The 22,451-nt window shown below is 48.1% G+C and overlaps 1 pseudogene; it reads right to left on the bottom strand.

The window, feature by feature from the left end:
- Positions 1 to 18,852: 18,852 nt before the first annotated feature.
- Positions 18,853 to 18,970, bottom strand: LOC134937366 (5S ribosomal RNA; annotated as a pseudogene).
- Between the last annotated feature and the right edge of the window lie 3,481 nt (positions 18,971 to 22,451).

Raw genomic sequence — 22,451 nt, 5'->3', positions numbered from 1 at the left:
CCAGGAAGAGATAGCAGAAAGACAGCTAGAGGTACGAGTGAGGAGAGCTGTGAAGAGATCAGGGGAGGAGAGGTAGATTTGAGTGTCATCAGCATAGAGGTGATACTGGAAGTTAAAAGAACTAATGAGTTCACCTAAACAGGACGTATAGGGAGAGAAAAGGAGAGGACCAAGAACAGAAACTTGGGGTACACCAACAGTTAGTGGAAGTGGGGACGAGGTAGCATCATGAGAGGAGACAGAGAAGGAACGATCAGAGAGGTAGGAGGACAGCCAGGAGAGGGCAGTATCGCGTAGACCAAGAGAGTGAAGAATTTGCAGAAAGAGAGGGTGGTCCACAGTGTCAAAAGTTTGTCACGATCCTAGGCACGGCGATTCCCCAGATTCGCCAATCTGCGAATCCCTGCCACATGACACCTTTACTCGATACCTGAGCGCGTGTGTTAATTTCACACAAAATCACTGCCACCAGCCAAAGTACAAACGTTTAGGGTATGACCCAAGGCACACTTATGGCTTTTGCCTGCACCTAGAATTATTAATGTTTTGGTAACACCTCTTTCAGAGAGTTGGGTTGGATACACAACAGAAACCAGATCTAAAATTAGATTATTTAATTCAAGTAAAACACTTCAAAGCTTATGTTACAGAAATAAGAAAGTTACAAGTATATAATGATAAAAAGTCAAAATTACAACAGAAAGACAACTTCAAGAAAATAAAAATAGGAAGTTAAACCCACCGATACTAGCACGCATGCACAGTAGAACGATGAGTTGAAGTGAAGCCGCTTCGGCTATATCAGAACATTACAGAGCCAGAATGTTCTCCTGACTCGCTTCTTTGATAATGGTATGAGCCGAAATGCACACTATAGCACACGGTAGGAGCCGAAATGCACATTATAGTACACGGTAGGAGCCGAAATGCACATTATAGCACACGGTAGGAGCCGAAATTCACATTATAGCACACTGAATGAGCCGAAATACACATTATAGCACACTGAATGAGCCGAAATTCACATTATAGCACACTGAATGAGCCGAAATGCACATTATAGCACACTGAATAAGCAGAAATTCACATTATAGCACACTGAATGAGCCGAAATGCACATTATAGCACATGGTATGAGCCTAAATTCACATTCTAGCACATTGAATGAGCCAAAATTCACATTATAGCACATGGTATGAGCCTAAATTCACATTCTAGCACGCTGAATGAGCTGAAATTCACATTCTAGCACACTGAATGAGCCAAAATTCACATTCTAGCACATGGTATGAGCCTAAATTCACATTATAGCACACTGAATGAGCCGAAATTCACATTATAGCACACTGAATGAGCCGAAATACACATTATAGCACACTGAATGAGCCGAAATTCACATTATAGCACACTGAATGAGCCGAAATGCACATTATAGCACACTGAATGAGCAGAAAGTCACATTATAGCACACTGAATGAGCCGAAATGCACATTATAGCACATGGTATGAGCCTAAATTCACATTCTAGCACACTGAATGAGCCAAAATTCACATTCTAGCACATGGTATGAGCCTAAATTCACATTCTAGCACATGGTATTCTAGAGGGGCGACATGGGGGGAGATAGCAAGGGGGCATGGAGAGAGAGAGGCATACAGAGAGTAAGGAGGCATGAAGAGAGATGGGGCATTGGGAGGGAGAGAGGAGGGGGGCTTGGAAGACAGGGGCATGAGGAGAAAGAGGCATATTGGGGGAGAGAGCACAAGGGAGAGAGGCAATGGGGCGGAGAGATTTCAGCAGCAGAATGAGGAGAGTTGCTCTGGAGAGCATTTACACTTACAGACAGTACCTTCATAGACCCTGCAGCCCAGCAAAACATTAGGCGGCCATGGGGGGATATAAGATAAGTGGAAGGCGGGTGCTAGCCAAAGATCAGAAGGAGGGGGGAAGGCAGAGACATGGGAGGAGGAGACGCGAGAGGCGGGAGGAGGAGAAGCGGGAGATTGACGGAGATAGGCAGAGTTGCGCAGCAGCTGATCCAGGAGTCCAGGACAGACTCTTCAGACTTATACTGTCCTGGACTCCTGGATCAGCCGCTGCGCAACTCTGCCTATCCCCATCAGTGAAGATGAGCCGAGCCCGCTTGCCTGTCCAGCTCCGGGAGCGTGACACTGTCACTGCGGTCATGCTCCCGGCTCCCAGCAGCAGCACACATAGGAAGGAGGCAGGGAGCTGCACAGTGCGGCGCAATGGTAACGGGTGGCAGCAGCGCAATGGTAATGGACAGCAATAGCGGGGGCGGGCGGGCATGATGCCCTGGCCGGCAGCACCCCCCTCTGCTGGGCCTGCTACGGCGCCCAGGGCACGTGCCCTGCTCGCCCCCCCTTAGTTATGCCTCTGCAGAGAGGGAGCAGGGTCAGACAGAGAGCAGGGACAGACAGAGAGCAGAAACAGAGAGAGCGGGGTCAGAGAGAGACAGTAGGGACAGAGAGAGAGCAGGGTCAGAGAGAGAGCAGGGACAGACAGAGAGCAGGGACAGAGAGAGAGAGCAGGGTCAGAAAGAGACAGTAGGGACAGAGAGAGCAGGGTCAGAGAGAGAGCAGGGACAGACAGAGAGCAGGGACAGAGAGAGAGAGCGGGGTCACGGAGAGACAGAGAGTGAGAGCAGGCTCAGAGAATGAGAGCAGGGCAAGAGAGAGAATGTAGGGACACAGAGAGAGGTCAGAGAGAGACAGTAGGGACATAGAAAGACAGAGAGAGAGAGAGTACGGTCAGAGAGAGACAGTAGGGACAGAGAGAGAGAGAGAGAGAGAGAGAGAGAAAGAGAAAGAAAGAAAGAAAGAAAGAAAGAAAGAAAGAAAGAAAGAAAGAAAGAAAGAAAGAAAGAAAGAAAGAAAGAAAGAAAGAAAGAGACAGCAGGGTCAAAGAGAGACAGCAGGGACAGAGAGAGAGAGCGCAGGGTCAAAGAGAGACAGCAGGGCCAGAGAGAGAGCAAGGCCAGAGATAGATAGTAGGGATACAGAGAAAGAGCAGGGTCAGAGAGAGACATTACCGAATTGCAGTAAGGAACTTTGCTGAAGTGAAGTCTCCCAGTCAGTGCAGCCGTGCATGGTGGACGCCGTGGAGGAGGAGCGGGAGTCGGGACCGGCAGCAGTTTACATCCGCAGCAGTGTGAAGAGGTGGAGCCAACAATGAGGAGAGATAAGTGCAGTGTGCTGTGTGGTGTGACCTGGCGGCGGCTTCTGCTGCACGCCCAATCAGCAAACAAACCCCGGCCCGTAGTCACCATACATGTGGAGATGTCACACCCGCAAGACCGCTGCCTTCCCCCACCAGTGGTGGCATACAAGCTCGTATAGCAGAAATGTAAATATATATATATAAAAATACAAACACATGGTTCAGAGGCTGAGCCTCCGGGGTCCGGACATCCCGCCCATCCACTGGGGATAGGTGGGCTACTTCCTCATCCCCGCCCTTACCTACTCCTATTAGCCCGGCAAAGATATCATGGGTGTGGCTAGTGGCCACCCAGTCCAACACTCCCCGCCCACCACCTGAAGTCGGAGGTGGAGCAGTGGAAAGCTGCTAGGGCTCTTAATTCACAAAATATCCAGCACAGACATTGCCCAGAGTACACTGCCATGGCAGGCTGCGCCCCCCTCTGTCAGACCTGTCACGGCGCCCAGGACAAGTACCCTGCTCGCCCTGCCCTAGATACGCCTCTGGTTAGAACTCTTACTGCAGTGCACATAGCAATGTCTTTCAGCTTTTGAGCATACTGTATACTTCTGTAATGCACTGTAACGTCTCTCTGGGAGCTGACACTGTAATGCACTGTAAAGTCTCTCTGGGAGCTGACACTGTAATGCACTGTAACGTCTCTCTGGGAGCTGACACTGTAATGCACTGTAACGTCTCTCTGGGAGCTGACACTGTAATGCACTGTAACGTCTCTCTGGGAGCTGACACTGTAATGCACTGTAACGTCTCTCTGGGAGCTGACACTGTAATGCACTGTAACGTCTCTCTGGGAGCTGACACTGCAATGCACTGTAACGTCTCTCTGGGAGCTGACACTGTAATGCACTGTAACGTCTCTCTGGGAGCTGACACTGTAATGCACTGTAACGTCTCTCTGGGAGCTGACACTGTAATGCACTGTAACGTCTCTCTGGGAGCTGACACTGTAATGCACTGTAACGTCTCTCTGGGAGCTGACACTGTAATGCACTGTAACGTCTCTCTGGGAGCTGACACTGTAATGCACAGCTGTGCACCTGCTGCAGTGCACACTCTGATGTGTAACCTCTGACCTAGTTAAGGGTTTCCCTACTCCTCTGCCTATCCAGCTGCACTCACCTTGACCCCCTTATCTCTTTCCTCAGTTTCCTTTGTTTGCACCCTCAAAGTTCCTGATTCCCCCAGCCCCTCTATTTCACACTTCCCTCTGCATTCCCAGTCTCTTCTCATGCCCCCGGAGTCCCCTCTAGATTCAGCCAACAAGACACAGACTGCCTGAAAACCTGTATAAGAAGCAGCCCTTAGAGAGACTTCCCTGTTCTCACATAACATGCCCAGGTGCTTTCTCTGTGAGATCCTCACTCCGTGTTCCAGCAGGGGTCAGAGGAGCATGTGACAGCTCTGCCAATCAGACCCTGTTGCTAAGATCAGGGAGGAGACTGAGGCTCGGCACCACAGTGAGACTGTGAGTTACAGGGACTTCCCCTGCTGCTGCTCTGTGCTCTCACACAGTGAGTCACATGATCTAACAGGGGGGATCCCATCCCTGTGCTGCCGGCGCCGCTGCTTGTCATGCAGTGTGTCAGGCGGCGCAGTGGTAGCCGGCAGCACAAGTAGCAGAGCGGGGAGAGAACCTTTGCAGACTGCTGAGCGGGGAGCACCGGAGCTAAGCGCTCCCCTGCTCCTCTGTCATATTTGGGGGGGGGGGGAGGGTAAGCTGTCCCCCTGCCCCACCCATTCCGACGCCCCTGACTATATACTATACAAAATAGCACTGTGTCTGGCTTCAGCACACAGCAGCCAGACACAGTGCTGTGTTTGTATACTATACAATAAGTAATATACTGTATATGTATGTATATATATATATATATATATATATATGTGTGTGTGTGTGTGTGTGTGTGTGTGTGTGTGTGTGTGTGTATATATATATATATATATATAGATTCTTATAAGTAGGCACTCTCCAGTCCATAAATGTGCTTGAATGAAATTTATTATATCATACTCACAAAGATAGAAATGCAAGGCTTCATTATATGCATGTAGACAGAATCACAGCGACGTTTCGGTCCATCCGGACCTTTGTCAAGCGTGTCAGCAATACAAGCCACCAGCACAACAACGTAGCAGAGTCATTGCAGCAGAAGTCACATACCTGTTCCCTGGAGACCTCTTAAATCCCCCCACTTCAAATGGACAGCACAGTATCCTGCTCATTGCAGGAGATGCGCTCCACCAGCGCCCGTCACGGCGTGCGTTCCACTGTCGCATGTCTGGACCCGGCGTGCGTTGCAGTGCCGCGCATGCGGAAACGATTATGCCAGTACTTCCGGTTCAAAGGTATCTCAACAACAGTTTCACTAGTGACGTCGCCGAGCATAGCAACGCTTCCGCATAGCGACGCGCAAACAGTGCAGAATACTAAACCAAACTCATCAGAAGTATACCTATATTATAATGGCTATAAAAACAACAAATACTGGAGAAGACAAATAATCTATATAAGATCTCCAAGATCTAATTTATCTCCACTACCAAGAAAGCTAGTATTACCTAATCACATCAGGTACATCTAATACATACAGCCCGCCAGCCGCATTTAGAAATTAGGTATAATCCTGTATATTATCAAAGTTATTAAATCTAAACCATTTCATGGGGTGAACCAAGAGGAATCCAGGTAAAACCTATTATCACAACAACACACATCACTGTAATCATTTAAAAAAGACAAACAACAAAAATGATCATGGTGAATAGTGCAATTAACCCACGGCTAAATAAAGTGTGCGCACAAACTCCCATACAAGAACCTTGGTTCTATGTAGTAGGAACAAGCACACACACAGATAGCCCAGGTCCTTGCTCATAACACCATAACCAACAAACTAAATCATTAAAATACAATGAAAAACAGTGGAAAAAAGTCCACAATGGTATGATGGATCAAAAACTTTTTATCTCAAAAAATTCTTTAGGACAAGCTGTTCGTTCAATCCTCTTGGGGAGATAGTGTCCAACCTAAAGATCCACTCAGACTCACGTTTATGCAATTTTAATAAATGGTTGCCACCTCTAATGGACGGTGGAATCCAGTCAATAATGCAACATCGTAACAGGAATTTGGTGTCCAGCCTCAACCCAGTGTCTTGCAACTGGCTTATCCGAGCTTCCTGACTCCAGGGCCTGTCTATTTGAACATCGATGGTTTGCCATCCGATCTCTAAACCGCCGTTTAGTGAGTCCAACATACACCAGTCCACATGGACAAATAATAAGGTAAATCACATGATCCAAAAGACAGTCTAGACGGTGTTTAATCGCAATAGGTGCCCCACTATGTGGGTGTGGGAAGGTGGATCCTGGTATTATTGATCGACACGTCGTGCAATCTAAGTACTTAAAACATCCTTTCTTAGAAGATCGTAACCATGTACCACTCGTTCCCTTGGGTGGACCAGCAAAGGGTCGCATCAACATCTGCTTTAAATTCCCACCTCTGCGATATGCCATCTTTGGCTGTTGCTGGAACTCTCTACCAAACTTGGGATCAGAAGAAATAATGTTCCAATTTTTGTTAAAGCACGCTTTACATTCAATGCTTTGTCATCATATCTACTGGTGTATATCATTCTGCTCGCTGTTTTAGCTTTGTTAGTAGAAGCCTGCATTGTAGTCTTTTGGCGTGCTTTTTTCAAACACCCCTCAATGTTCTTATGGCAGTAACCCCGCTCTTTCAGTCTGTTCTTAACCTCCGAAATAAATTTAATTCAAGCATTCCGAGTTGTTCGCTCACAAGCTGCTTTTAGCAGCTTTGCACACGCTAAGCTGCCGCCTACTGGGAGTGAATCTTAGCATAGTAAAATTGCGAACGAAAGGTTAGCAGAATTGCGAATAGAAACTTCTTAGCAGTTTCTGAGTAGCTCGAGACTCACTCTTCCAGTGCGATCAGTTCAGTGCTTGTCATTCCTGGTTTGACGTCACAAACACTCCCAGCGTTCACCCAGACACTCCCCCGTTTCTTCAGACACTCCCGCGTTTATCCCAAAAATGGCAGCGTTTTTTTGCACACACCCATAAAACGGCCAGTTTCCGCCCAGAAACACCCACTTCCTGTCAATCACATTACGATCACCTGAACGAAGAAAAAAACCTTGTAATGCCGTGAGTAAAATACCTAACTTAATAGCAAATTTACTTGGCGCAGTCGCACTGCGGACATTGCGCATGCGCATTAGCGACTAATCGCTCCGTTGCGAAAAAAACAACAACGAGCGATCAACTCGGAATGACCACCTATATGCAGGCTGCTATACTATCCCTCTTTTCTCTAACGTCCTAGTGGATGCTGGTCCGGGCAGGTGATGATGCGATTCTTGTTGAATTGCTTCATCATAGCCACGCCCCCTGCTGTATAATGCCGGTAATAGCGGCATTACACAGCGGGGGGCAGGGCTTAAACGGCACGATCCCCGTGGTCACGCCCCCGGCCCGCCTCCGCCACGCTCCCGGCCCGCCCCCCTATGCACGCACATCGCAGCCCACCCCTAAGCCTCTCCCGGAGAGAGCAGCCAAAAAGTCGGTAAGTATGGGCTAGCTTGCGCTTCTTAGGCTACTGGACACCATTAGCTCCAGAGGGTTCGAACACAGGATCTTAACCTTGGTCGTCCGTTCCCGAAGCCGCGCCGCCGTCCCCCTCGCAGAGCCAGAAGTCAGAGGCCGGCGGGTGAAGTAAGAAGACGTCAAAATCGGCGGCAGAAGACTCCTGTCTTTATATGAGGTAGCGCACAGCACTGAAGCTGTGCGCCATTGCTCCCACACTAACCCACACACTCCGGTCACTGTTGGGTGCAGGGCGCAGGGGGGGGGGGGGGGGCGCCCTGGGCAGCAATTAAGGTACCTCTTGGCAAAAGCAGCATATATACAGCTGGGCACTGTATATATGCATGAGCCCCCGCCATTAATTTTACACAAAACGCGGGACAGAAGCCCGCCACTGAGGGGGTGGGGCTTCTTCCTCAGCACTCACCAGCGCCATTTTTTCTCCACAGATCCGCTAAGAGAAGCTCCCCAGGTTCTCCCCTGCACGGTAGAAGAGGGTAAAAAGAGAGGGGGGGGCACATAAATTTGGCGCAAAAACAGTATATACAGCAGCTACTGGGTTAACACTAAGTTACTGTGTGATTCCTGGGTCATATAGTGCTGGGGTGTGTGCTGGCATACTCTCTCTCTCTCTCTCCAAAGGGCCTTATGGGGGAACTGTCTTCAAATAGAGCATCCCCTGTGTGTGTGGTGTGTCGGTACGTGTGTGTCGACATGTCTGAGGTAAAAGGCTCCCGTAAGGAGGAGATGGAGCAAATATGTGTGTGAGAGGGTGTCTCCGTCGACAACGCCGACACCTGTTTGGATATGTGTAATTAAGTGCTAAGGTGAATTTATTACACAAAAGATTAGAGAACATACAGAAAATCTACCCATGTCTGTCCCTATGTCGCAGAGAGCTTCAGAATCTCACAATGCTCACTATCCAAGAGAATAGACACTGATGTCAACACGGAGTGTGACTCCTGTGTCGACTACGATAATGCAAAGTTACAGCCAAAATGGCAGAAAAGTATTCAATATATGATTATTGTAATAAAAGATGATTTGCATATCACTGATGACTCATCTGTCCCTGACACAAGGGTACACAGGTGTAAGGGGAAGAAAGCTGAGGTAATTTTCCCTCCTCTCATGAGGAAAAAGAGCGGGAAACTCCATACAAGAAGCTGCAGTCTCCCACAATGAATTCTCAGGGAGTATCCTTTCCCCACTAGGGCCAGGATATGATGGGAATCTTCCCCTAGGGTGTCACGTTTGCCCAAAAGGTAGCCCTGACGTAACAGCTATTCTCAGGGATCCTGCAGATAGCGTGCACATTCTGGTACACTACTCAGACCGGCGATTGGGTCGGCATGGGTTTATAGTGCTGTGGCGGCGTGGACTAATTGAGACCCTAGTATGTACATATATGTATATATATATGGATATATGGAGATATATATATATATATATATATTAAAGATGCTGTCTTAAGAGGTATATATATATATATATATATATAAAATAAAACATGCCCAAGGAGACATGTGTATACTGGGTCCTAGAGTCATGTCGATTTCTGCTTGACGTGTCCTGTAGAATATGCAATGGACAGAGGATGCCAACATAAGAGGCATATAGAAGGCTGAGGATTGTGTGGAGAAGGGTTCTCGGACCTGGTCTCCACAGCTATAGCTGGTTATTCTGATATTTTGCCTTATATTCCTGCACAGCCTAGGAAAGCACGTCATTATCAAATGCAGCCTTCCGAACAAAGAAACAAGAAAGTCCGAGGTGCGTCCTTTCTTGCCAGAGGCGGGGGCAGAGGAAAGAAGCTGCACAACACAGCAAGTTCCCTGGAACAGAAGTCCTCCCCGGCCTCTACAAAAATCCACTGCATGTCGCTGGAGTTCCACAGGCGGGGCTACGCCCGGTGGGGGCACACTTTCGTAAGTTCAGCCACAAGTGGGTTCACCCCCTATTAGATCCCTGGGCAATAGATATTGTGTCTCCGGGATACAAGCTGGACTTGGAGAAGATGCCTCCTCACTGTTGGCCCTGCCGGCTTCCCCCTGCGAGAGGGAAACAGGGTTAACTGCAATTCACAAGTTGTATCTTCAACAGGTGGTAGTCAAGGTTCCCTTCCTTCAACAAGGAGGGGGTTATTATTTGACCATGTTGTAGTCCCGAAACCGGACGGTTTGGTCAGACCCATATTGAATTTAAAATCCCTGAACATATACCTGGAAAGGTTCAAGTGCAAGATGAAATCGCTAAGAGCGGTCATTGCAAGCCTAAAAAGGGGGAGATTTTATGGTGTCTCGGGGCAAAATGGATGCATACCTTTGTGTCCCCATTTATCCACCTCATCAGGCGTACCTCAGAATTGCGGTACGGAATTGTCATTACCAAATTCTGACGTGGCCGTTGGGTCTCTCCACGGCCCGAGAATATTCACCAAAGTAATGGCGGAAATGATGGTGCTCCTGCGGAAGCAAGGTGTCACTATTATCACGTTCTTGGTCGATCTCCTCATAAGAGCGAGATTGAGAGAGCAGTTGCAGAACAGCGTATCACTTTCTCTGGAAGTGTAACGGTAACACGGCTGGATTCTATGTATTCCAGAGTCGCAGTTGGTTCCTACAGCTCATCTGCCTCTTCTAGGCATGATCCTAGACACAGATCAGAAAAGGGTTTATCTCCCGATAGAGAGAGAGCTCAGGAGCTCGTGACACTGGTCAGGAATCTATTGAAACCAAAATAGGTGTCAGTGCATCACTGCACTCGTGTACTGGGAAGGATGGTGGCATCATACGAGGCCATTCCCTTCGGCTGGTTCCATGCGAGGACCTTTCAATGGGATCTGTTGGACAAGTGGTCCGGATCACATCTTCTGATGCATTGGTTAATCACCCTATCCCCCAGGGCCAGGGTGTCTCTCCTGTGGTGGCTGCAGAGTGCTCACCTTCTCGATGGTCACAGATTCGGCATTCAGGACTGGGTCCTGGTGACCACGGATACAAGCCTCCGAGGGTGGGGGGCAGTCACACAAGGAAAACAATTTCCAAGGGCAGAGGTCAAGTCAGGAGACTTGCCTTCACATAAATATCCTGGAATTAAGGGCCATATGCATCGCCCTAAGTCAAGCGGAGAACTTGCTTCGCGAAAAAACGGTGCTGATTAAGTCAGATAACATCACAGCAGTGGCTCATGTAAACCGCCAAGGTGGCACAAGGAGCAGAGTGGTGATGGCGGAGGCCACCAGAATTCTTCGCTGGGCGGAGAATCACGTAAGAGCACTGTCAGCAGTGTTCATTCCGGGAGTGGACAACTGGGAAGCAGACTTCCATAGATGGCACGACCTCCACCCGGGAGAGTGGGGACTTCATCAAGAAGTCTTCACGCAGATTGCAAGGCAGTGGGAACTGCCACAGGTGGGCATGATGGCATCCCGCCTCAACAAAACGCTACAGAGATATTGCGCCAGGTCAAGAGACTCTCAGGCGATAGCTGTAGACGCACTAGGGACACCGTGGGTGTTCCAGTCGGTTTATGTGTTTCCTTCTCTTCCTCTCATACCCAAGGTGCTGAGAATCGTAAGGAAAAGAGGAGTGAGAACAATACTTATTGTTCCGGATTGGCCAAGAAGGACTTGGTATCCGGAACTGCAAGAAATGCTCGCAGAGGACCCATGGCCTCTGCCTCTCAGACAGAATCTGATGCTACAGGGGCCCTGTCTGTTCCAAGACTAACCGCAGCTGCGTTTGACGGCATGGCGGTTGAACGCCGGATACTAGCGGAAAAAGGCATTCCGGATGAAGTTATTCCTACGCTGATAATGGCTAGAAAGGACGTGACAGCAAAGCATTATCACCATACATGGCGCAAATATGTTGCTTGGTGTGAGGCCTGGAAGGCCCCTACAGAGGAATTCCAGCTGGGCCGTTTCCTTCACTTCCAACAGTCGGGAGTGACTATGGGCCTAAAATTGGGGTCCATAAAGGTCCAGATTTCGGCCCTATCCATTTTCTTTCAAAAGGAACTGGCTTCTCTTCCTGAAGTTCAGACTTTTGTAAAGGGAGTGCTGCATATTCAGCCCCCGTTTGTGCCTCCAGTGGCACCTTGGGATCTTAACGTGGTGTTGAGTTTCCTGAAATCGCACTAGTTTGAGCCACTTAAAACCGTGGAGTTAAAATATCTCACGTGGAAGGTGGTCATGCTATTGGCCTTAGCTCTGGCTAGGCGTGTATCAGAATTGGCGGCTTTGTCACATAAAAGCCCCTATCTGGTTTTCCATATGGAGAGGGCAGAATTACGGACTCGTCCGCAATTTCTGCCAAAAGTGGTGTCATCTTTTCATTTGAACCAACCTATTGTGGTGCCTGCGGCTACTAGTGACTTGGAGGATTCCAAGTTACTAGATGTAGTCAGTGCTTTGAAGGTTTATGTAGCCAGAACGGCTGGAGTCAGGAAAACTGACTCGCTGTTTATCCTGTATGCATCCAACAAGCTGGGTGCTCCTGCTTCAAAGCAAACTTTTGCTCGCTGGATCTGTAACACGATTCAGCAGGCTCATTCTGCGGCTGGATTGACGCATCCAAAATCAGTAAAGGCCCATTCCACAAGGAAAGTGGGCTCTTCTTGGGCGGCTGCCCGAGGGGTCTCAGCATTACAGCTTTGCCGAGCAGCTACTTGGTCGGGTTCAAACACCTTTGCAAAATTCTACAAGTTTGATACCCTGGCTGAGGAGGACCTTGTGTTTACCCATTCGGTGCTGCAGAGTCATCCGCACTCTCCCGCCCGTTTGGGAGCTTTGGTATAATATAATGGTCCATACGGAGTAGTGATGTGCACCGGAAATTTTTCAGGTTTTATGTTTTGGTTTTGGCTTCGGTTCCACGGCCGTGTTTTGGGTTCGAACGCGTTTTGGTAAAACCTCACCAAATTTTTTTTGTCGGATTCGGGTGTGTTTTGGATTCGGGTGTTTTTTTCAAAAAAAACTAAAAAACAGCTTAAATCATTGAAATTGGGGGTCATTTTGATCCCATAGTATTATTAACCTCAATAACCATAATTTACACTCATCTTCAGTCTATTCTGAACACCTCACACCTCACAATATTATTTTTAGTCCTAAAATTTGCACCGAGGTCGCTGGATGGCTAAGCTAAGCGACCCTAGTGGCCGACACAAACACCTGGCCCATCTAGGAGTGGCACTGCAGTGTAAGGCAGGATGGCCCTTCCAAAAAATACTCCCCAAACAGCACATGACGCAAAGAAAAAAAGAGGCGCAATGAGGTAGCTGTGTGAGTAAGCTAAGCGACCCTAGTGGCCGACACAAACACCTGGCCCATCTAGGAGTGGCACTGCAGTGTCAGGCAGGATGGCCCTTCCAAAAAATACTCCCCAAACAGCACATGACGCAAAGAAAAAAGAGGCGCAATGAGGTAGCTGTGTGAGTAAGCTAAGCGACCCTAGTGGCCGACACAAACACCTGGCCCATCTAGGAGTGTCACTGCAGTGTCACGCAGGATGGCCCTTCCAAAAAATACTCCCCAAACAGCACATGACGCAAAGAAAAAAAGAGGCGCAATGAGGTAGCTGTGTGAGTAAGCTAAGCGACCCTAGTGGCCGACACAAACACCTGGCCCATCTAGGAGTGGCACTGCAGTGTCAGGCAGGATGGCCCTTCCAAAAAATACTCCCCAAACAGCACATGACGCAAAGAAAAAAAGAGGCACAATGAGGTAGCTGTGTGAGTAAGCTAAGCGACCCTAGTGGCCGACACAAACACCTGGCCCATCTAGGAGTGGCACTGCAGTGTCACGCAGGATGGCCCTTCCAAAAAATACTCCCCAAACAGCACATGATGCAAAGAAAAAAAGAGGCGCAATGAGGTAGCTGTGTGAGTAAGCTAAGCGACCCTAGTGGCCGACACAAACACCTGGCCCATCTAGGAGTGGCACTGCAGTGTCAGGCAGGATGGCCCTTCCAAAAAATACTCCCCAAACAGCACATGACGCAAAGAAAAAAAGAGGCGCAATGAGGTAGCTGTGTGAGTAAGCTAAGCGACCCTAGTGGCCGACACAAACACCTGGCCCATCTAGGAGTGGCACTGCAGTGTCACGCAGGATGGCCCTTCCAAAAAATACTCCCCAAACAGCACATGACGCAAAGAAAAAAAGAGGCGCAATGAGGTAGCTGTGTGAGTAAGCTAAGCGACCCTAGTGGCCGACACAAACACCTGGCCCATCTAGGAGTGGCACTGCAGTGTAAGGCAGGATGGCCCTTCCAAAAAATACTCCCCAAACAGCACATGACGCAAAGAAAAAAAGAGGCGCAATGAGGTAGCTGTGTGAGTAAGCTAAGCGACCCTAGTGGCCGACACAAACACCTGGCCCATCTAGGAGTGGCACTGCAGTGTCACGCAGGATGGCCCTTCCAAAAAATACTCCCCAAACAGCACATGACGCAAAGAAAAAAAGAGGCGCAATGAGGTAGCTGTGTGAGTAAGCTAAGCGACCCTAGTGGCCGACACAAACACCTGGCCAATCTAGGAGTGGCACTGCAGTGTCAGGCAGGATGGCCCTTCCAAAAAATACTCCCCAAACAGCACATGACGCAAAGAAAAAAAGAGGCGCAATGAGGTAGCTGTGTGAGTAAGCTAAGAGACCCTAGTGGCCGACGCAAACACCTGGCCCATCTAGGAGTGGAACTGCAGTGTCAGGCAGGATGGCCCTTCCAAAAAATACTCCTCAAACAGCACATGATGCAAAGAAAAAAAGAGGCGCAATTAGGTAGCTGTGTGAGTAAGCTAAGCGACCCTAGTGGCCGACACAAACACCTGGCCCATCTAGGAGTGGCACTGCAGTGTCACGCAGGATGGCCCTTCCAAAAAATACTCCCCAAACAGCTCACGGCGCAAAGAAAAAAAGAGGCGCAATGAGGTAGCTGTGTGAGTAAGCTAAGCGACCCTAGTGGCCGACACAAACACCTGGCCCATCTAGGAGTGGCACTGCAGTGTCAGGCAGGATGGCCCTTCCAAAAAATACTCCCCAAACAGCACATGACGCAAAGAAAAAAAGAGGCGCAATGAGGTAGCTGTGTGAGTAAGCTAAGCGACCCTAGTGGCCGACACAAACACCTGGCCCATCTAGGAGTGGCACTGCAGTGTCAGGCAGGATGGCCCTTCCAAAAAATACTCCCCAAACAGCACATGACGCAAAGAAAAAAAGAGGCGCAATGAGATAGCTGTGTGACAAAGCTAAGCGACCCTAGTGGCCGACACAAACACCTGGCCCATCTAGGAGTGGCACTGCAGTGTCAGGCAGGATGGCCCTTCCAAAAAATACTCCCCAAACAGCACATGACGCAAAGAAAAAAAGAGGCGCAATGAGGAAGCTGTGTGAGTAAGCTAAGCGACCCTAGTGGCCGACACAAACACCTGGCCCATCTAGGAGTGGCACTGCAGTGTCACGCAGGATGGCCCTTCCAAAAAATACTCCCCAAACAGCACATGACGCAAAGAAAAAAAAGGCGCAATGAGGTAGCTGTGTGAGTAAGCTAAGCGACCCTAGTGGCCGACACAAACACCTGGCCCATCTAGGAGTGGAACTGCAGTGTCAGGCAGGATGGCCCTTCCAAAAAATACTCCCCAAACACCACATGACGCAAAGAAAAAAAGAGGCGCAATGAGGTAGCTGTGTGAGTAAGCTAAGCGACCCTAGTGGCCGACACAAACACCTTGGCCCATCTAGGAGTGGCACTGCAGTGTCACGCAGGATGGCCCTTCCAAAAAATACTCCCCAAACAGCACATGACGCAAAGAAAAAAAGAGGCGCAATGAGGTAGCTGTGTGAGTAAGCTAAGCGACCCTAGTGGCCGACAGAAACACCTGGCCCATCTGGGAGTGGCACTGCAGTGTCACGCAGGATGGCCCTTCCAAAAAATACTCCCCAAACAGCACATGACGCAAAGAAAAATTAAAGAAAAAAGAGGCGCAAGATGGAATTGTCCTTGGGCCCTCCCACCCACCCTTATGTTGTATAAACAGGACATGCACACTTTAACCAACCCATCATTTCAGCGACAGGGTCTGCCACACAACTGTGACTGAAATGACTGGTTGGTTTGGGCCCCCACCAAAAAGAAGCAATCTCTCCTTGCACAAACTGGCTCTACAGAGGCAAGATGTCCACCTCATCATCATCGTCCGATTCATCACCCCTTTCACTGTGTACATCCCCCTCCTCACAGATTATTAATTCGTCCCCACTGGAATCCACCATCTCAGATCCCCGTGTACTTTCTGGAGGCAATTGCTGCTGGTGAATGTCTCCATGGAGGAATTGATTATAATTCATTTTAATGAACATCATCTTCTCCACATTTTCTGGAAGTAACCTCGTACGCCGATTGCTGACAAGGTGAGCGGCGGCACTAAACACTCTTTCGGAGTACACACTGGAGGGAGGGCAACTTAGGTAGAATAAAGCCAGTTTGTGCAAGGGCCTCCAAATTGCCTCTTTTTCCTGCCAGTATGCGTACGGACTGTCTGACGTGCCTACTTGGATGCGGTCACTCATATAATCCTCCACCATTCTTTCAATGGTGAGAGAATCATATGCAGTGACAGTAGACGACATGTCCGTAATCGTTGGCAGGTCCTTCAGTCCGGACCAGATGTCAGCATCAGCAGTCGCTCCAGACTGCCCTGCATCACCGCCAGCGGGTGGGCTCGGAATTCGTAGCCTTTTCCTCGCACCCCCAGTTGCGGGAGAATGTGAAGGAGGAGATGTTGACAGGTCGCATTCCGCTTGACTTGACAATTTTCTCACCAGCAGTTCTTTGAACCCCTGCAGACTTGTGTCTGCCGGAAAGAGAGATCCAACGTAGGTTTTAAATCTAGGATCGAGCACCGTGGCCAAAATGTAGTGCTCTGATTTCAACAGATTGACCACACGTGAATCCTGGTTAAGCGAATGAAGGGCTCCATCCACAAGTCCCACATGCCTAGCGGAATCGCTCTGTTTTAGCTCCTCCTTCAATGCCTCCAGCTTCTTCTGCAAAAGCCTGATGAGGGGAATGACATGACTCAGGCTGGCAGTGTCTGAACTGACTTCACGTGTGGCAAGTTCAAAGGGCAGCAGAACCTTGCATAACGTTGAAATCATTCTCCACTGCGCTTGAGACAGGTGCATTCCACCTCCTTTGCCTATATTGTGGGCAGATGTATAGGCTTGAATGGCCTTTTGCTGCTCCTCCATCCTCTGAAGCATATAGAGGGTTGAATTCCACCTCATTACCACCTCTTGCTTCAGATGATGGCAGGGCAGGTTCAGGTTTTTTTGGTGGTGCTCCAGTCTTCTGTACGCGGTGCCTGTACGCCGAAAGTGTCCCGCAATTCTTCTGGCCACCGACAGCATCTCTTGCATGCCCCTGTCGTTTTTTAAATAATTCTGCACCACCAAATTCAAGGTATGTGCAAAACATGGGACGTGCTGGAATTTGCCCAGATGTAATGCAAGCACAATATTGCTGGCGTTGTCCGATGTCACAAATCCCCAGGAGAGTCCAAATGGGGTAAGCCATTCTGCGATGATCTTCCTCAGTTGCCGTAAGAGGTTTTCAGCTGTGTGCGTATTCTGGAAAGCGGTGATACAAAGCGTAGCCTGCCTAGGAACGAGTTGGCGTTTGCGAGATGCTGCTACTGGTGCCGCCACTGCTGTTCTTGCAGTGGGAGGCAATACATCTACCCAGTGGGCTGTCACAGTCATGTAGTCCTGAGTCTGCCCTGCTCCACTTGTCCACATGTCCGTAGTTAAGTGGACATTTGTTATGCACACCAGTGCCTGCAGGAATGTACTGGTGTCTGAACTGTTATGCACACCAGTGCCTGCAGGAATGTACTGGTGTTTGAACTGTTATGCACACCAGTGCCTGCAGGAATGTACTGGTGTCTGAACGGATAGGGATGCAAAACAAATGAACTCACAGACAGACTGGGGAATATGACATTACGTACACAGAAGGTGATAGGGTAACAAAATAAACACAAAGTGAACAGAGAAGCCCAAAGGCTAAGAAACTCGGTGTCTCCCTAGTATTAGTAATGCTCAGATGGAAAAAGCAAGATGTTGTGTTTTAATACGTAGAGAACCCGAAATGCTGTTGCTAAGGGCAACAGCAAAACCCTAAAGGGTTACCAACGGGTGTGGCAGTAAACTCCTGGGTCAGAGATGGAATGATAGACCAAAAATAGAATAAAGAAGACTCTTGTTTGGGTGCACTCTTGTTACTGTTGTATTTATCGATATTATTAAAACATAACTTTTATTATGCTTTGTTAAAATAAAGTCAGTATCCACTCATTCTCCCCATGGAGTTATTATCAAGCAAATAAAGGGAAAACCCATAGATGTATCATTGGAGGAAAGGGCTAAAAAGGGGTTTGTATGTTCTGGTTTAGCCTATCCCAATATAGACTGGCATAGAGGTGTAGATATAATCACCATACACCTGTTCTCATGCCATACCAGTACAAGCGATGCTTGTATTAATGGGACCAGAGTTGGTCATGCACAAATAGGTATCAATTACATTGGGAGTGTTTATAACAAGTATATACTGCCTAATCCTATTCTCAGCACACAAAAGCTAATAGGTGTGCCTGATATCGCTGGAATTAATAAGTTGTTGATTCCTATTGATTCTTGCCTGAAAAAATCACCATACACCTGTTCTCATGCTATCCCAGTACAAGCAATGCTTGTATTAGTGGGACCAATGTTGGTCATGCACGAGTAGATATCAATTACACCGGGAGTGTTTGAAACATGTATATACTATCTCATCCTATCCTCAGCACACATGACCTGATAGGTGTGCCTGATGTCGCTGGGGATAAGTTGTTGATTCCTAATCGATTCTTGCCTGAAAAAAATCAGGATATAAGTGGGAAGGAAGAAGTAGTGGTGATACTGCTGTTGGTATTGAGTTTTAAAATGAGACAACCTCAGATTACTACACTGGGTATTCTCTGAGGGTCACCCCTCAGATACTGACCCAGCCCATCACCGTTTTGCTTCCAAGATCAGACGAGATTGGGCTCTAGCGGTGAGGTATGATAGTAACCTGTGAATGAGGTGTCCCACTCACCAATGAGAGTGCACCTATTCAGTAGATTAAGGAAGAAGTGTGGATCTGCTGTCTATGTTAGACCTGGGATTACTCCCAGGAATCATGGATGAGAGTCCACGAAAATAGAAAGAGGGATGAAATCTTTAGTAGAGAGAAAAAGATAGTACAATGCTTTATTCGAGCATAATTGGATATATGTGTTATATTCGATATATGTTCACGGTGTCTCTATATGGGTTAACTGTGGAGATGCCCTTTCACGGGAGAAATTACATCCACACACTTTCTCAATTCAATTTGAACAGCATATCCAATATTATCAGAAAGAAAGTCCCAAAATAAAGTGTATGCAGGAATGTATGACGAATGAAGGTAACATACCAATCAATTTTAGCATACGTGTATCATGGCTGGAGCTGTCATCTCCATTATTTAGCTACACATGGAATAAGTATGCTGTTTTGAACACCAGTTATATGTATGCACCAACAAAAATTACAGATCAGACAAGAATAAAGAAAAGATATCACAATTGATACCGGGTACCGCCCAGGTCGCTGGGTCAGTTAAAGGTGATTAGTAGTGCTGATATTCTCCCATGATAGGATCCTATTGCATGCCTTGCTCAGAGTTCTTGTTGCATATATGGGTAGGAAAACGCGTTTCACCCGTCAAATCGGGCTTGCTCACTTCCAATGCTGGTATTCTGATGTTGTGCCGGGTTTAAAAGCCCTGTTATTAATTGGTCAGCCAATGGCTGCGTGTCTCTTAATTAAATGTCCAGCTCCTGCTGTTCGGCGGAAGCCGTGGGTGTGTATGTGGTTGCTTGGCAACCTGGAAAGCATCGGCTTATGGGAGGTGACGGGGAGGTCCTAATCTCTGGGACGCTCGAGTAGGAGAGAGGCGGGGTTCAGCTCCCGCTGTATAGGCGGAAGTCGTGGGTGTGTATGTGGTTGCTAGGCAACCTTTAGGGCATCGGCTTATGGGAGGTGACGGGGAGGTCCTATTCCCTGGGACGCTGGAGTAGGAGATAGGAGATATTCAGCTCTCGCTGTATAGACGGAAGTCGTGGGTGTATTTGTGGTTGCAAGGCAAACTTGAAGGCATCGGCTTATGGGAGGTGACGGGGAGGTCCTATTCTGTGGGACGCTCAAGTAGGAGAGTGGAGATGTTCAGCTCGCGCTGTATAGGCGGAAGTCGTGGGTGTGTATGTGGTTGCTAGGCAACCTGAGGGCATAGGCTTATAGGAGGTGACGGGGAGGTCCTATTCTCTAGGACACTCGGGAAGGAGAAAAAATGAAATATTTAGAAAAATTGTGGAAGGAGAGAGTAGAAAGAAAGAGGGACAGCAAAAAGAAGAAGAGGGGAAGGGAAATGATCCGCGCGCTGCGGGGGAGAAGACACTTCGTGTGCCTGGCTGTATTGCCGTCCGGCCGGACACCCGCTTGACCAGTGCTGCTGCAGGTGGGCGGGTCTGCTGCCATAGTGACCATTTATTTATTGTGTCGTGACCTGGAGTCTGTTAAGAAAGGTGGCGTCTCGTTGCATAGCAACAGACCGATTGGATTGCTGGAGTTTTGCATACTAGTTTGATAAAAGGTCACTGTGGGTTTGATACAGAGATCGCTGGCCTATTAGCCTGCGTATATTAATAAAATGGAGGATGTCATGTTGCTTGGCTATCAGCTATTGGAAATGCTGGCGTATTGTTGTCCAGCTTTGGTTAATACATGGGTCAGGAGACGTTGGTCTGTGGTCATAGTAATAGGATATAGGGTGTGCAGAAATTGGGGGGAGAAAAAAGGTGTGGGAGGGGGAGTTTGTTGGTTGTGATGAAATGACAGGATTTGGGTCTGATTTGTATTCTGATGTGGATAGAAAGGTGAGGGGTTTTAGGGAAGGGTGGGTGGGGGCCGGGAGGGGGGGGGAGGGAGAAAATTGTGGGGGGTGAAAGGAAAGTTGGGAGAAAGAATGGTAGGAGGGCTGATTGAGGAGGTAGTTGTATTGAGGCCTATAACGTCACTGGTGATTTGTTGAGGTGACAGGATGTGGAAGGGCCAAGTGTGGGAAGTGTATATTGGCTTGAATTGCCAATTGATTGTGCCTATGTGTAAGTGGGGAATGTTGCTTAGTCTGTGATGAATGGGTGAAAGGTGTCTGTGACCATCGTTGTGTGGGGGGAGGGGGCGGGTTTGGAGGGAGGGGAAAAAAGGGGGGAAAAAAGGGGGGGGGGGGAAGAGGGAAGGGGGGGGAAGAAGGGAAATGTAGGTGTGTGTGTAACTGGGCTGATTGGGTAAGTAATTTAGTGTGGTGTATTGGAATGTGGTAGGAGCCTAACATGCGTGGGAATGAGAGTGAAAAGAGTGAAAAGAGTATTATAGTTATTTACTTGGAAGGTGCATGGTGTGATGGAGAAGTGGATTGCTTCAAACTGTGGGTGCCATGGGTTTGGGTCCTTGTTGGATTCAAATTAGGTGATACTTGTATCTGTGTGTTAACGTTGCTACCACGGAATTTTCAAAGGAATGCACTGTAGTTAAAGCTCTCATTGAGTCCCTGGGGTCTGTGTGTATTCAATTTAAAAATCCATTCCGTTTCTCGTTTGAGCAGTTCTTTCGTCATATCACCTCCTCTTATTCCCAGTTGGACTTTATCCAGACCAAACACCTTAAATTCTTTTGAAAAATCCGTGTGATGAGAATGGAAATGTCGTGCCACCGGAGTCAATTTCTTCATTCGGGTCAGATCACTATTGACGTTTCGGCAATTCCCTACATGTTCCAATACACGTTCTTTTAATTTCCTTGTCGTCATCCCGACGTATTTTAAATTGCAGCTACACTCTATACAGTATATCACTCCCTGGGTGCTGCAATTGAAAAAGTGTTTGATCTGAATTGATTCTCCATAGCGATCGGTCACGGAATTAGTCTTCAATATGAGGGGACAAGCTTTACAATGCCCGCAGGGGAAGGAGCCAGTTGGTATGTTCGATTTTGCCAATGGTTTTTGAAAATGACTCCTAACTAGGAGGTCCTTAATGTTCTTAGCTCTCCTCCAACTCATCTGAATATTATCGTCTATGAAGGGTGCTAGATCACTGTCTAACTTCAGAATAGGAAGATGTTTCTCTATTGCTTTTTTTATTAGCCTCCATTCCGGGCAAAAAGTCCCAATGAATCTGATCTTTTCATCCTTCTCTCGATGTGTTGTCGATTTGGATGAGAAAATCAGGGAATCTCTTGGTATTTTGGTTACTTCAGTACATGCCCTCTTCAATGAGCGTTTACTGTAGCCCCTTTCTCGTAGTCGTTGGGTCAATTCCCGACTTTTGACTTTAAACACCTCTTCCTCTGAACAATTGCGTCTGAGTCTTAGGAATTCTCCTTTGGGGATATTTTCCACCGTGGGAGGGAAATGCGCGCTTGTTTGGTACAGTAGGGTATTAGTCGCCGTTTCTTTTCTATACAGTTCAG

Source organism: Pseudophryne corroboree, chromosome 6 (assembly GCF_028390025.1).
Source record: "Pseudophryne corroboree isolate aPseCor3 chromosome 6, aPseCor3.hap2, whole genome shotgun sequence".
In the NCBI taxonomy this organism is placed as follows: domain Eukaryota; kingdom Metazoa; phylum Chordata; class Amphibia; order Anura; family Myobatrachidae; genus Pseudophryne; species Pseudophryne corroboree.
This window is presented reverse-complemented; position numbering and strand designations above follow the sequence as displayed.